The 14,857-nt window shown below is 44.3% G+C and overlaps 1 non-coding gene across 1 annotated transcript; it reads right to left on the bottom strand.

Annotated features, from left to right (window-relative positions):
• Nucleotides 1-11,276: 11,276 nt before the first annotated feature.
• TRNAT-UGU (transfer RNA threonine (anticodon UGU)) lies at nt 11,277-11,349 on the bottom strand. The gene has a single exon. It is a non-coding gene; the product is annotated as a tRNA-Thr (tRNA).
• Between the last annotated feature and the right edge of the window lie 3,508 nt (nt 11,350-14,857).

The following is a 14,857-nucleotide window of genomic DNA, read 5'->3' as shown; positions in this document are numbered from 1 at the left end:
CAGTTATAGGAGAAATCAGCCTCCCTAACAAAAAAAAAGTGATCAGATGTCCCCAAAGGTCTCTTATCACCTTATGGGGACACAATCTGAAAAAAATAAATAAATAAAAATATATTAAAGTTTTTAAAAAATGTAAATAAAATAATAGAAAAATAATACGCTAATAAAACGCTGTTATTAAAGGTTTTAGCCCCACCCCCGACGACACCATACAAAATAAAAATTACCGTAACAGAGAGGAAAAACTATATTATAAAGTTTTTCAGTGGCACTTTGTGTTATTAAATTAAAAAAAATAAAATAAAGTGAAAACCAGACACAATTTCCCTCCTATTATGTTTATATTTTCCCGGATATAAAAAAAATGTAAACACATTCGAAAATAAAAGCAACATAAAAATAAAGCCCTGCGTGTCCCCGAAAAAAGACGCAAAAATTAGTTAACTGAGAAATACGGGAAAAATGTTACAGCCCTCAAAACCGCACGTACAAAATAAACCTAAAATGTGCCTGGTACTGAAGTGGTTAAGGGCATTTTACATGAAACAGCTTTTTGCTGACCATAGAAGAGCTACGGTACCGGACCGTAAGCTCTTCACACCGGGCCCAGATCGGGAAAGCCGACAGTGCGCTGAACTCAGTGCACTGTCAGCTTTCCGGCAGTATATAGAACTGCCTGTGGGCAAAATGGTGAAAGGTCCTCTTTAATGTCCGTTGTTGTCATCCTATGATGGGAGACAGCAAAGGACATGAACCCATCCTAACTTTCAGCCTTTGCTTTGCAAAGATTGAAAACTGTGGGTGAAATCTGCAGCTATAATTGACATGCACCCACACGTATAATGGCCCCTTATGCCCATAAAGTATAATGGTCTCTTTATGCCCCCATACACTGGTCTCAGAGTACAATGGCATCCTTATGCCCTCATGTAGTAGCCTGGTATACACTATACAGTACAATGGTCCCCTTAGACCCCTAATATACAGTACAATGTCCTCATATAATTGCCTTTTATGCCCTTATACAGTAAAATGCCCTATTATAACCCATATAATAACCATATAATACAGTATATTGTCCCCCTTACACCACACAGTAGAATGTCCTCCATATGCCCCCATACTGCAGATTGTGCCCCCATACAATGGCCCCTTATGTCACCATACAGTAGCCCTATATAATGGTCCCTTATGCCCCATACAATACAGTGTCACCATATGATGGTCTGTTATGGCCCCATATAGTAATATGCTCTCTTATTCCCCATATAATTGCCTGTTTTGCCACTTTCAGTGTAATGGCCCCTTTATTCCCCCACAGAGTACAATGACCCATATAATGGTCCTTTATACCTTATATAGTATCCCTTTATTCCCTGGTATAAGGGCCCCTTATGTCCTCATGCGGTACAGTGACTCGTATAGTGGACTCTTATGCCATTGTATAGTAAAATGACCCTTATTCCTCCATATAATGCCGCCCTATACCCCATATAATGGTTCCTATTCCCTCATACAGTACACTGCTGCCTTATGACTGTCCCTCTTTATAGTCTATGGGGAAAAATGTTTCGTTTGAGGGGATCCCACCATTCGACTCAGGAAGGTCACCAAGTCCACTATGACACCCCAGGAAATGATGCCAACACCCTGGAAAGCAACTGGGACAGCAGGGGAAGCATGTCTGGGGGCATCTAACATGCCCAAGTCACTGTATTACGTCGGGATCCCTGTCAGCTTGCGATATGCGGGAGCTGACTTTTTCCCATAGGAATGCATTGACCAGCGTTGATTGGCCGAATGCCATACAGAGTACAGCATTCAGCCAATCAACACTGGTTCTGCCGGAGGCTTATCTGTGAGGAGGCGGAATCTAATATCGGACCAGAATGGAGACTGCTGTGGACCGATCTTAGACTCTGCCTCCACCAGCAGAACCAGCGTTGATTGGCCGAATGCTATACTCTGTACGGCATTCGGCCAATCAACACTGGTCAATGCATTCCTATTCCGAGATGTAGCAGAGCTGGCCGTGCGCTCAGCTCAGTTACTCCGAAGATGCAGTTGAGCTCAGCACACGGCCAGCACTTCTACATCGGAGATTAAGCAGAGCTGGCCGTGCACTGAGCTCAGCTACTCTGGAGATGCAGCCGAGCTGAGCGCATGGCCAGCACTGCTACATCGGAGATGCAGCAGAGCTGAGTGTGCAGCAGGGTTCAACGCACACTCAGCTCTGATGCATCTGAGATGCAGCAGAGCTGAGTGTGCGTCGAACCCTGCTGCACACTCAGCTCTGCTGCATCTCAGATGCATCAGAGCTGAGTGTGCGCTGAACCCTGCTGCACACTCAGCTCTGCTGCATATCTGTGTGTGCTGAGCTCTGCCGCTTCTCCGTGTAACATGGCTGTGTCAGCACTGCTACATCTGAGATCGGACCACAATGGAAACTGCTGTGGGCCGATCTTAGACTCCGCCTCCTCCAGCAGAACCAGTGTTGATTGGCCGAATGCTGTACTCTGGCATTTGGCCAATCAACGTTGGTCAATGCATTCCTATGGGAAAAAGTCAACTCCCGCATATCGCAAGCTGACAGGGATCCTGACCAGATAGAGCCCCAAAGAGCTGGGTGAGTAACATTCCCCCCTAAATAAAAGTAATCCCTAGCTAACCCTGCCAGTACATCTATCCCTGTCTCACAGTCACATAGTTCACAGTCTCAAATTAATTGAATGTTAAATCCACCATTCGCATAAAGTAGAGGTCACCTGATTTATCCAGCTAATTACTTTTTCCGATTTTTTTCGATGCCTTCCTTGTCGTAGTTCCTGTTCTACCTCCCCTGCGCAGTTATTGGTGCAAAAATGCGCCAGGGAAGGTGGGAGGGGATACGTATTTTTCCTGTGCCTCGTGGTATTCGATTCCAAACGAATACCCCGAACAGCCTGATATTAAATCGAATATGTATTTGATTGAACAGTGTTCACTCATCTATAATAATTACTACAAGCTTCATGTACAATAATTATATTGTGGCTTATGCTGACATCTAGTGTTCAGTTTGTAGATTGTGCCTAAGACTCTGAACAAACACTTGCAAGCTGTTATGAATTTTTTTTCTAGGTTTTTTTATTTTGTTTTATTTCATTTTTTTTATTATTTAACCACTTCAGTACCTGGCCAATCGATCTGGTGCAGGACCAAGCACGTTTTTATCATTTGGCTTATTCAACTAATTTTTGCGTCTTTTTTCGGTGACACATAGGGCATTATTTTTATGTTGTTTTTATTTGTTTATGTTTTTTTTAACATTTTTTCATATCTGGGAAAATATAAATAAATAAGAAGGGAAACGTGTCTGTTTTTCACTTTAAAAAAAAACAACTTAAGGTCGAGACTCCACGGGCCGGAAACGCAGTGGGAAAAATCGCGGCATTTCACAGTATCTGCAAAGTGGATGGGATTCATGCGAATCTCATGCCCACTTTGTGTTTCAAACCGCAGCGCAAACACACTGCGATTTCCAAAACCGCATACGCCGGCGGCTTTCCCGCAGATATAATGGTAACAGAAAGTCCGCAGAGGAAAACTCTGCAAATTTTCTGTTTAAAGTGCTGCGGGAAGAACCGCGATGTGTTCCCGCCACAGTTCTCCCCACAGCGCTTTAGCACTGCGAATTGTCCCGTGGGGCCATAGCCTAAAATAGGTTTTCCTCTTCGTTACAGTAATTTTTATTTTGGGGATTTTGGGGGTCATTGGGGTGGGGCTAGAACCTGTGAAGAGAGTGTTATATTGGCATATTATTTATTTATTCTTTTAATTATTTTACTAAAATGTTTATTTTTTTTATTTTTCTATTTATTTTATTTTAATTTAATTTACATTGTGTCCTCATAACGTCATAACAGACCTTTTGGGACATCTGAGCACTATTTTTTTTTTTTTGCTGGGGGAGGCTGTAACTGGGGCTGATACATACAACTAGCATTGAGCAAGACTCTGATCTCTGACGCATCATGTGACCGCTGGGTCTGGGGGGAGCTGCATCATGGTGACTCCCATAGCTGTGTGTAGAGTGCTCATTGATCGGGAAGGCAGGGATGATAATAAACCATCCCTGCCCTCTCTAGAGGAGCCCCGGCCGTAGTTACAGTCGGCTCCCCATTTCTGAAGTTGCATGATTTAGTGCAGCTACTTAAAACTGCAAGGACATACTGGTACATCCTTGCAGAACAAGAGAGGGATCGCCCAGACGTATATAGTCTATGGGCAGTCCGGAAGAGGTTAAAGGGGTTGTCCCATCACAAGGATCCTATCTATACTGCTTGTTAATGTGAGTGTAAGACTTTTCCTAAATACACTGCTTCAGCAAAAATGCTTTGTTTGTCCACTATATTACTTTATTCAATTCTTTGTGGCCACAGCCCTGACTTAGCTGCTCATGAGTCAAGTAATGTATCTGCTGCTCTCAGGGGGGAGGGAGGAGGGGCTAAGTGCAGGGAGCGAGCCTGTGTATCTAGCTATTCCTGTGTCTACACCATGTGACCTAGCTTCCTGTTAGCAGATAGGGGAGAGGAGCTGCTTTCATTTCTTTTGTTCTCCCAGTTATCAGGCTAGCTAATTCAATTGTGTTCATTATGGCAGAGACAGGCAGTGTCACGAACTGAATTCACTGGGTCTTGAACCCATGACTTCCTGGCTATGTTCTGCGGCCTTAACCATTGCACTATTTGGAAACCTGTTTTGTTCTGTGCTTTACCTTGTCTGGTCTCTTCTGTTGGAGTAATTGGTTTATTAAGATCGCCTGTTCTGTGGCCAATCACAGTTTAGCCTGTCCTATATGAACTCACAGCTCACTCCATCCTGTGCCTGATTATTCTGGCTGTCTGCTTCCTGTTGCCCTGAACCTCACCACTACCTTGCTGCTCTTGTGTACTGAACTTTGCTAATGCCTGACTACGATTGATCTGCTCCTCCTGTGTACCGAATCTTGCTAACGCCTGACTACGATTGATCTGCTCCTCCTGTGTACCGAATCTTGCTAACGCCTGACTACGATTGATCTGCTCCTCCTGTGTACCGAACCTTGCTAACGTCTGACTACGATTGATCTGCTCCTCCTGTGTACCGAACCTTGCTAACGCCTGACCACGGTTTCTTCTACTTCTGAGGTACTTATCCTTCATTATTTACTATTTAAGTACTGTACCATTTGCCCCACCATTTGGACTCCAAATCTGATAACCAGAATCGTTACAGGGCGTCTGCTTTTCCATTGCGGGATCCCGGTCTGTAGGAAATAATGAAATTAAATCTTGAAAAAAATAAAGACCATCTAGCCTGTCTACCAGAAAGTCTCTTGGCTGATCTAATAAATTCTAGATTTCGGTGATCTGTAAGAACCTGAACCACATGAGATGCTCCTTCAAGGAGATGCCTCCATTCTGTGAATGCTTTCTTAATTGCAAGTAATTCTTTATTCCCAATGTCATAGTTTCTTTCCGGAGGAGACATCAGGCAAGAAAAAAAAGCACAAGGATGAAGCAACTGTTTATCTCCAACTCTTTGGGACAACACTGCTCCTACTGCTGAATCTGAAGCATCCACTTCAACTATAAATGGGAGGTCTGGATTAGGATGAACTAAGGAGCAGAAGTAAAAAGTGTCTTTAATTGGTTAAATGCTTCGTTGGCACTTGAAGACCATTTAAAAGGAATTCCTTTCTGGGTTAATTTTGTTATCGGACTAATAACTTTTGAGAAATTCCTAATAAATTGGCGGTAGAAGATTGCAAAGCCGACAAATCTTTGGATCTCCTTGACATTCTTGGGAGAAGGCCAGTCTAAAATAGCTTGGATCTTACTAGGGTCCATGCGCAATCCTTCCGTAGAAATGATGTACCCCAAAAACTGAATTTCTGTCTTTTCAAATTCACATTTTTCCAGTTTAATATATAGTTGGTTCTCTCTTAGACGGCTCAAAACCATGGTAACCTGCTTACGATGTTCTTCAAGGTTCTCAGAGTATATTAATATGTCATCCAAATACGCCACCACAAATTGATCCAGCAGATCTCGGAAGACATCATTAATAAAATGTTGAAAAGTTGCTGGGGCATTGCAAAGTCCAAAAGGCATAACAAGGGATTCAAAATGGCCGTAGCGTGTTCGGAATGCTGTCTTCCACTCGTCCCCAGGTCGTATACGGACAAGATTGTATGCCCCTCGTAGATCCAATTAATTAAGGCCGCGGTTACATGTGGTTATGATGTGGTTACAGGCAGCTGTGAGGGGACCTATGTGGTCACGTGGGGCACACTGACATTATGCTGCCCAGGAGAGGTGAGTATAAATGTTTGTTTCTTTTACTCAACTTCCCTGGACAGGCTTCTAGTGGAAAGGGGCCTGGTGGGCAAAACCATCAAGCGTGAGGGTTTCTCCAAGAGGAGGAAGACCAATAAACAAATCAGATTGTTTACAACACCCCATATTTCCAGTAGGACCTAAAGCAGGACTCCCAACTCCACATCACCGAAGCACAACAAATCAGTTTGCCTGTAGGATGGGAGAAGCTGCCGCCTTCCATGGTTGTAGCCTTCATTGTAGAGATAGGTTCCTAGGAGCTGTGACAGCATTATACACTATGTCTTAAGCCAATTGTTCAACCCGATACAAATCTTGGTCCTGAACCATCCAAACCCAAAGCAAAATGAATCTTGAGAGGTTCACCCATCTCTAAACATGATGTGGCTGGGCATTGCACCAAAAGCTATTGGAGTAATTGACAGTGATAGCCTGGAGTAGCTGCGTCCAAGTGAGCTGAACGCTAAAGTGTTACCGTGGGCCTCAACTGTCTGAAAAGGACGTGACCTTTGTCTTGTATAACTGGAGAGAGCCAGGACTATAATAATAGCTTTTGGTGGCGAATCCCAAAAATTTCAGGTTCAGCCAAACTTGAAATTTTTGGAATATTTGTAATGAACACCGTTGGGGCCACTATGGGACATTATAGCATGCGCCGTTAATAGCGGGTCTCCCCACCATGAGCCCTGATAACTGCAGCAAGACGACGAGCAATGGACTTCACGAGGTGTTGGAAGAGTTCTGGAGGGAGTCTGAACTGCAGCCCACAATTGGTCCTGTGTAGTTCATGCTAGGTCCATGGAGTGGACACTGGTATCCACAGTATCCCATAAATGCTCTATGGGGTTGAGGTCGGGCGAGCGGCCAAGGGTCGTAAGGTCACTGGTGTGTTCATTAAGCCAGTTCCGTGCCACCAACGAGTGATGATATGTTGCATTGTCCTGTTGGTACACAGTATCCCCACCAGGGAATGCCAACACCAACAAGGGGTGCAGATAGGTGCCATAAGTTGCACGTATTGAGCAACGGTCATTGATCCCTTCACCCGGACAATGGGCCTCAATAGCGACAATGTGAACACTGCCCAGACCATGACAGATCTACCTCCTGCCTGGACACGTCCTTGTTGGCATGCAGGATTCATGGCTTCATGGAGTATATGCCATATCGGCTCTGTACAACTGGAACTGTGATTCATCAGACCATGCCACATACCGCCACTGATCCATGGTGCAATGACGATGGTCATGGCTCCAAGCCTGTCTTCAAGCATCTGCAAAGGGACATGGGTTGGGCTTTGACTGTTGAAGCCGATGTGGTGCAATTCTCGGCGAACAGTCCTGGTGAAAATGGGGTCCTGGCTGGCGCCCCACATTCAAATCAGCGGCGTTTTGACCCACAGTAGACCATCGAGAGCCCCGTACGACTCTGCGGAGGTGACGCGACATCCGTTCATTGAACACTCGTGGTCGACTGGTGCACCAGTTTACGCGGCTGCCAACGCTGTCTCTGCGATATTGCAGATCTACCCGAGACACTGTTGACCTCGGAAACACAAATATTCTAAAATGCTATGCCCCATACGTCTTGCACCGATTATCTTCCCACATTCAAAGTCACTTAAGTCGTAACATACTTCCATGTTCACAAGACACCGGTCTTGAAGGCAGTATGCCTAACTAACTATAACACAGCTCAAAAATCAAAGTCAGCAGAAATTGTGTTACAAAATGTTCCCCAGTGTAATCTGAATGAATGCAGTTCCACCTAGTGGTCATGTTAGATTTTGCTTCCTATCAGTACAGCCACCTTATACATATAAGCAGCTACTATATATTCTGTATATTCCAGTCCCCACCTTGGTTGAATTGGTGAATCATTGCTTTATCTACAGTCAAATTAAAGAGTTTTTTTTTTTTTTTGCTTTTGTTTATCTAAGCAGTAAAATTCCTGTATATTTACACAGCGGACATTCACCCCAATATCAGTACCTATATATGATCCTATTGTTTATACTGTGTAGGGATGTGTCCTAGTGAGCAGCTTCTCAAAGGAGATATGTACAGTAAGTGATATATCTGCTGCTGTCTCATTACAATGACAGTCATAGCGCCCCCTCTCCTCCTGTAATAGCAACTACAGTACAGAGACCGCTGCTGAATTTAAAGGGATCCTATCACTCAGACTTGATTTTTTCTAAGTACCACGTCGAAATACCCTTAAGAAAGGCTATTTGCCTCCTACCTTTCGTCATCTTCTCCGTGACGCCGTTCGCCTACAATCCCTGTTCTTGTTGGTATGTAAATGAGCTCTCTCGCAGCACTGGGGGCGTCCCCAATGCTGTGAGAGAACTCTCTCCAGCGCCGCCTTCTCTTCTTCAGCAGCGTCATCTTCAGCCTCTTCTTCCGGCGGTGGCTTGTAACTTCTAAAGCCTCGGGCCTTGGGCAGAGCAGACTGCGCATGCCCACAGGCCATGAGAAAATGGCTGCTTGCACAGTATTGGAAGAGGCCATTTTCTCGTGGCCGGCGGGCATGCGCAGTCGGCTTGCCCTAGGTCCGAGGCCTAGAAGTAAGAAGACGCCGCCAGAAGAAGACGTGGTGAAGACCTCGTTGCAGATGAAGATGGAGGCGGCGCTGGCGAGCTCTCTGGCAGCATTGAGGACGCCCCCAGTGCTGTGAGAGAGCTCATTTGCATACCCAGAAAAAATGGGATTGTTGGCGAACGGCGGCACGGAGAAGACAACGAAAGGTAGGAGACGAATAGCCTTTCTAAAGGCTATTCCGACATGCTACCTAGAAAAAATAGTGTGTGAATGATTGGATCTCTTTAATGTGCTTCTTTTTGAGCTTTTCCTCTGTTGCCTTGGATGTATGTTTTGGGTCATTGTCCTGCTGGAAAACCCAGCCAAGACCCATTTTTAATGTCCTGGCGGAGGGAAAGCGGTTGTCACTCAGTATTTTACGGTACATGGCTCCATCCATTCTCCCATTGATGTGGTGAAGAAGTCCTGTGCCCTTAGCAGAGAAAAAAACCCAAAACATAATGTTTCCACCTCTTTGCTTGACAGTGGGGACGGTGTTCTTTGGGTCATAGGCAGCATTTCTCCTCCTCCAAATATGGCCAGTTGAGTTAATGCCAAAAAGCTCAATTTTTGTCTCATCTGACCAACCTGGATGATTCTGAGAGTGATTGGGAGAAGGTGCTGTGGTCTTGAACTTCAAGCTAAAGGAACATCAGTGTCAGAGCGCACCATCTGTCGTTGTTTGAGCTAAAGTGGACTTCATGTGAGATGACAAAGGAGGACACCATTGTTGAAAACAAATCATAAAAAAAACAGACTAGAATTTGCCAAACTACATGTTGACAAGCCACAAAGCTTGTCTTATGGACAGATGAGACAAAAATCTAACTTTTTGGCAAGGTGCATCATCTCTATGTTCACAGATGAAAAGACGAAGCCTATCTTGAAAAGAACACTGTCCCTACTGTGAAACATGGAGGAGTCTCTGTTATATTGTAAGGCTGCTTTGCTGCATCTGGCACAGGGTGTCTTGAATCTGTTCAGGGTACAATGAAATCTCAAGACTGTCAAGGGATTCTAGAGAGAAATGTGCTGCCCAGTGTCAGAAAGCTTGGTCTCAGTCGTAGGTCATAGGTCTTACAACAGGATAATGACCCAAAACACACAGCTAAACACCCAAGAATGGCTAAGAGGGAAACATTGGACTATTCTGTATTAGGGGGATGAGTAATGCTCATAGTATTATGCGGAGTAGGACATCTGGAGGGATAACTTTTACAGCACTGGGAGAGGGACCTGAGACTATCGTCACTTTTTCAGTTTTGCCTCAGACACATTACTTTCATGGATGAGGGTGTTAAGTAGGAATTTACACTAGATTTACTATAATTTATTCCAGAATATTATCATTTACACCAGTTACACCAGAGCTGGCATAGATTTCAGTGCAAGCGCACGGCTCAGTGGAGGGTGCATCTGATGTATGACGGGCATGAACCTCACCATAAATGGGGCAGGGGCTATGGAGACTGGCACTGAATACACCAGTCTTCATAAATCTCCCCCACTGACTCTCACATAGTGTGCTAAAGTGTGCAATGGCCCTAGAATTAAGGAGATTTGGGGGTTCCAATTCTGACTACATGACTGGGCAGGTGTGATACCAATTCCCTGGTGCCCTGAGATGATGGGATTATGTCCTGTGAGATGGGGAAGTGATGTCCGTGGGTGACGGAGGGTGTGGAATTCAAATGGATGGAAAGGAGATGTTTTGGAAGAAACTCTTTCCTTGCCTGATCCGAGCAAGTGCTTGGATAGATAAGAAAGATGGTCAACAAATACAAATGTGCTTTATTAGCGTTACCAAAGAATAAGACATTTGGTGTTGCCAAAGCAAAAAGGAGGTTGGGGGTGGTGGGTACAGGGTCTGTGGTTTGAGTGTCCTTAGGGTCTCAACGTTCTTGTTTGGGGCGTGTGGGTATGGAGTAGAAAAGCGATGAGGGGGTACAGGGTCCATGGTTTGAGTGTCCTTAGAGTCTCATCGTTCTTATTTGGGGTGTGTGGGTATGGAGTAGACAAGTGATGGGAAATTCTTGGTGGTCTTTTGTGTGGTGGGTTTAATAGTCCATGGGGTTTGGGTGGTTTGATAGTCCATGCTTCTCATCTTCCTCTTGTTTGGTGGACATGTATTGGGCAGCAATCTCCACAGTGGTCTCTTCTTCTCCCCATAGGATATAGAGATTCCTCTTCTTGTCTGCAGATATGAAGTCTGGGATGTGGGCAGAGAGACTTTGGTAGTAGACGGCCCTCACAGCTGAGCATTTGGTGCAGTGTAGCAGGAAGTAGGTCTTGTCTTCTAGGGCCCCTTGGTCAACTCGTTTTACCCTAAAGAGATAGGCTCCAGTGAGATTTGAACTCATGACCCCTGGTTTACAAGACCAGTACTCTAACCCCTGAGCTATGAAGCCAGCCTCCTGGCTGATACTACAATCTTCTCTCTCCGCTATACCTACGTCATTTGTTTTTTTAAAGGAACTATGGAAGTCTATCAGTTAAGGAATTGGGTGAGGTTTAAGAAAAGAAAAAAAACTTGAAGCCTGTAAGAAGTGAGATTCAAACCCAAGCCTCCAGGGGAGACTGCGACCTGAACTCAGCGCCTTAGTTCAGCCATCCTGACATACACCTGTGTGGAAACTTTGCCAAAATGGATGCAAAAATTAATCATCATACTCATTATTATTTGTTTTCCCTACTCATGTAGCACCATCGTATACCACAGCGCTTTACAGACATTGTCAATCACTGTGCCATATAGGGCTCTCAATCCACGTTCCCTACCAGTATGTCTTTGGAGTGTGGGAGGAAACACATGCAAGAAAAGAGAGAAAGTAAAAATTCCTTGCAGATATTCTCATTGGATAAATCTAATCTTAGGACTCCACTATTACAAGGTAACATTGCTAACCACTGACCCTCCCTTACACCTAATGTAAAATTGCATTACCAGTCACAAAATCGCTCCACCCCTAACCTGCCATAAACCTCTCAAAGATCACATTATACATTTATTGCACTAAATAAGTGATACCGCAGGATGCACTAAATAATAATAATAAATTACATCAGTTTTCAAAGAACAGCCCTTTTTAAAACTGTGCCAAATTTATTAAGCGTGTGTAACTATTTGATAAATTTGTTTCAATTTGTGCATTTTTTTTTTTTTATATATATTAGGTGAAGTGGTAAGTCAAATCAATTTTAGGGAGCCTTCACACGGAGTTACGCTACGCTCATTCTGATCGTAAAAACATGTTCAGAATGAGCACGTAAAAAGCAGCTCCCATTGACTTGAATGGGAGCCAGCATACGTACGCTCCCCATTAAAATCAATGGGAGGCTTTTTTCCCTATTGCTTTCATTGTATTACGCGCGTATCACATTGAAAGCATAGGGAAAAAAGCCTCCCATTGATTTCAATGGGGAGCACACGTATGCTGGCTCCCATTCCAGTCAATGGGAGTTGCTTTTTACGCGCTCATTCTGAATGTGTTTTTACGATTAGAATGAGCGCAGCGTAACTCCGTGTGAAGGCTCCCTTAGGAAGACTTTTTTGCTTTTTTTTTTTTTTTTTTTTGCATTTTCGTTTTTTCCCTCCTTACATTCCAAGAATGAAGAATAGTCCACTAGATGGCATCCTTCCAGCTTCTCCCAGCCCAGCTCGGCTTGATTGGCAGGTTTAGGGAGAATCTGCTGACAGGTTCCCTTTAATGTGAACACCATTGGGGGACTTTGTAAGTGAATGGGTTAATGGGCATATTCCTGAGTCCTGGTGTCCAGTGGTTCCTCCTCTCTTCAGTGCCCCAATTACAGGGTCAGCAGTGACATCAGGATCTGCTGCAGTTACAAGTAGTGCATCCAGCCTTCATTAAACCCCAAGATTAATATGGACTCCAGACCCAGTATAAACAGACCCTTACATAAAGACCTCAGACTCTATCTCCAGACTGCATGCCATTATATGGCACCAGACCCCAAAATATGTACAAAATAAATACAGACTGTACCCTAAAATACAGACTCAGACCCTGAAATAAATACAGACCACAGACCAGACTTCAAATAGAGAATACATGCAGACCCCAGAAAAACTGCATCCAAAATAGAGGCTCAGACCAGAACACATGTAAGTCCTGGAATACAGACCCTAAATATAACTGCACCCCAAAATACACAACCAGACCTAAAAACAGACCATCAGGCCCCCTAAATACAGACCCTAGACTAGACTATAGAATGCAGATGAGACCCCAAAGTGGACTTCCAAAACAAGCCCTGACCCCTAGTCATTGGATCTAGACCCCTATAGAAGTGCAGACCCCAGACATGACACATACTCTGGGTTCTCTTGTGGCAGCTACACTGACAGCGGCTTCAGAACCTACCAAACCCTAAGAACAGAGTTAAAGGTGTTGTCCAAAAATTTCACCAGTAAGGAAGGAGGCCGGGGACGGTGAAACATAAAAAAAGAAATTATACTCGCCCGTCCTGGGCGCTCCGATGTCTGCCGCTACTATTTGTCCAATGTGCAACTTGTCTTTGCCAGTGGAAGTCGTGCGCTGCATGTGACCACTGGGGCTAATCTATGTCCTCAGCAGCCACACGAAGTGACATATGTGCGGACAGGACCACACTGCATTGTGGTGAGTGGTCAGAAGGCCAACCACCATCCATCCTTACATGCCCGACCCACTAAGCCCTATCTCGCCCATCATCCTAGCCCATTTTAGGCCTGAATTTGCCAGGATTGTTAGTGAAAAATAGAGACAATCTTGGAAAATTGGAAAGCATTTTAAGGGGTTGTGCAAGTATATTGTAAAATTGTATAATTTTTTATTATGCAAACAATAGCTAATATCACTTATTATTGGACAACCATTTTGACTCCTTAAGTACCGGGCCAAATTTCTTTTTTGCATTTTCGTTTTTCCCTCCCTACATTCCAAGAGCCATAACTTTATCATTTTCCAGTTCACATTATGGCTTATTGTTTGCGAAACAAATTGTACTTTGTAATGGCACCATTTAATATCTTGTGTAATGTACCAGGAAACTGGAAAAAAAATTCTGAATTAGCCAAGACATTCACAGTCTGAGCTCCAGGCTTGTGACGACACACCCGCTTCCATGTTGCCCCCTTCTTCCTCTTTCCTCATCTTGGTAAGCAAGGAAGTTAATTTTTCCATCTGTGCCTGGAAAAGATGAGTACCTTACCAAAGGCGTAGCTAGTGGGGGTTCAGAGGGGGCAACTGCCCTGAGCCCAGTGACTCTGTGGGGCCCACCTCGAGGCCGCCATTAATACATGCTTTACATTTAACTAGATCGGTGTCTGCGGACACCGATCTAGTTAATACCCATCCTGCAACTGTCTTGTAAACCGCAAATCACATGAGGCCTGCGGTTTACAAAACAATGAGACTAGACAGCCTGTCTGCTCTAGGCACAGGCGGGCGCGGTGATGTCACAGCTTTGTGTCTCTTGTACTGAGACGCAGACGTCCTGTGCATGGACCCTGCGCATAGAGCGCAGGTCAAGAAAAGGAAGCAGTGGTGGCGGCACCATTCATCTGGATCACAGGTAGCTGAGTATAATTTTGGTTTTTTTCAATGCAGTTGTGGGTGTTTTAATAGTATAAGGGGTAGTTAGGAGGGGAAATTCTAACTATAAGGGAGAATTCATTAGGGGGCGTCATGATTCTAGGGTGGGTATTTATATAAGGGGGCATTGTGAACATAAGGAGGGACATTTATATAAGGGCTAATAGGGGGCATTATGAAAACAAGGGGAGAGATTATTTATATAAGGGGTCATTATGGGTGCAGCATTTATGTCAGGGGCATAATATAAGGGGGCAATTCATTTAATTAAGATGGTACTTGGGCTTTATTGAGTACAATTTCCCCCATAGCGGGCTTCAGG

The sequence above is a fragment of the Leptodactylus fuscus genome, chromosome 1, assembly GCF_031893055.1.
Source record: "Leptodactylus fuscus isolate aLepFus1 chromosome 1, aLepFus1.hap2, whole genome shotgun sequence".
NCBI classification, from domain to species: Eukaryota; Metazoa; Chordata; class Amphibia; order Anura; family Leptodactylidae; genus Leptodactylus; species Leptodactylus fuscus.
This window is presented reverse-complemented; position numbering and strand designations above follow the sequence as displayed.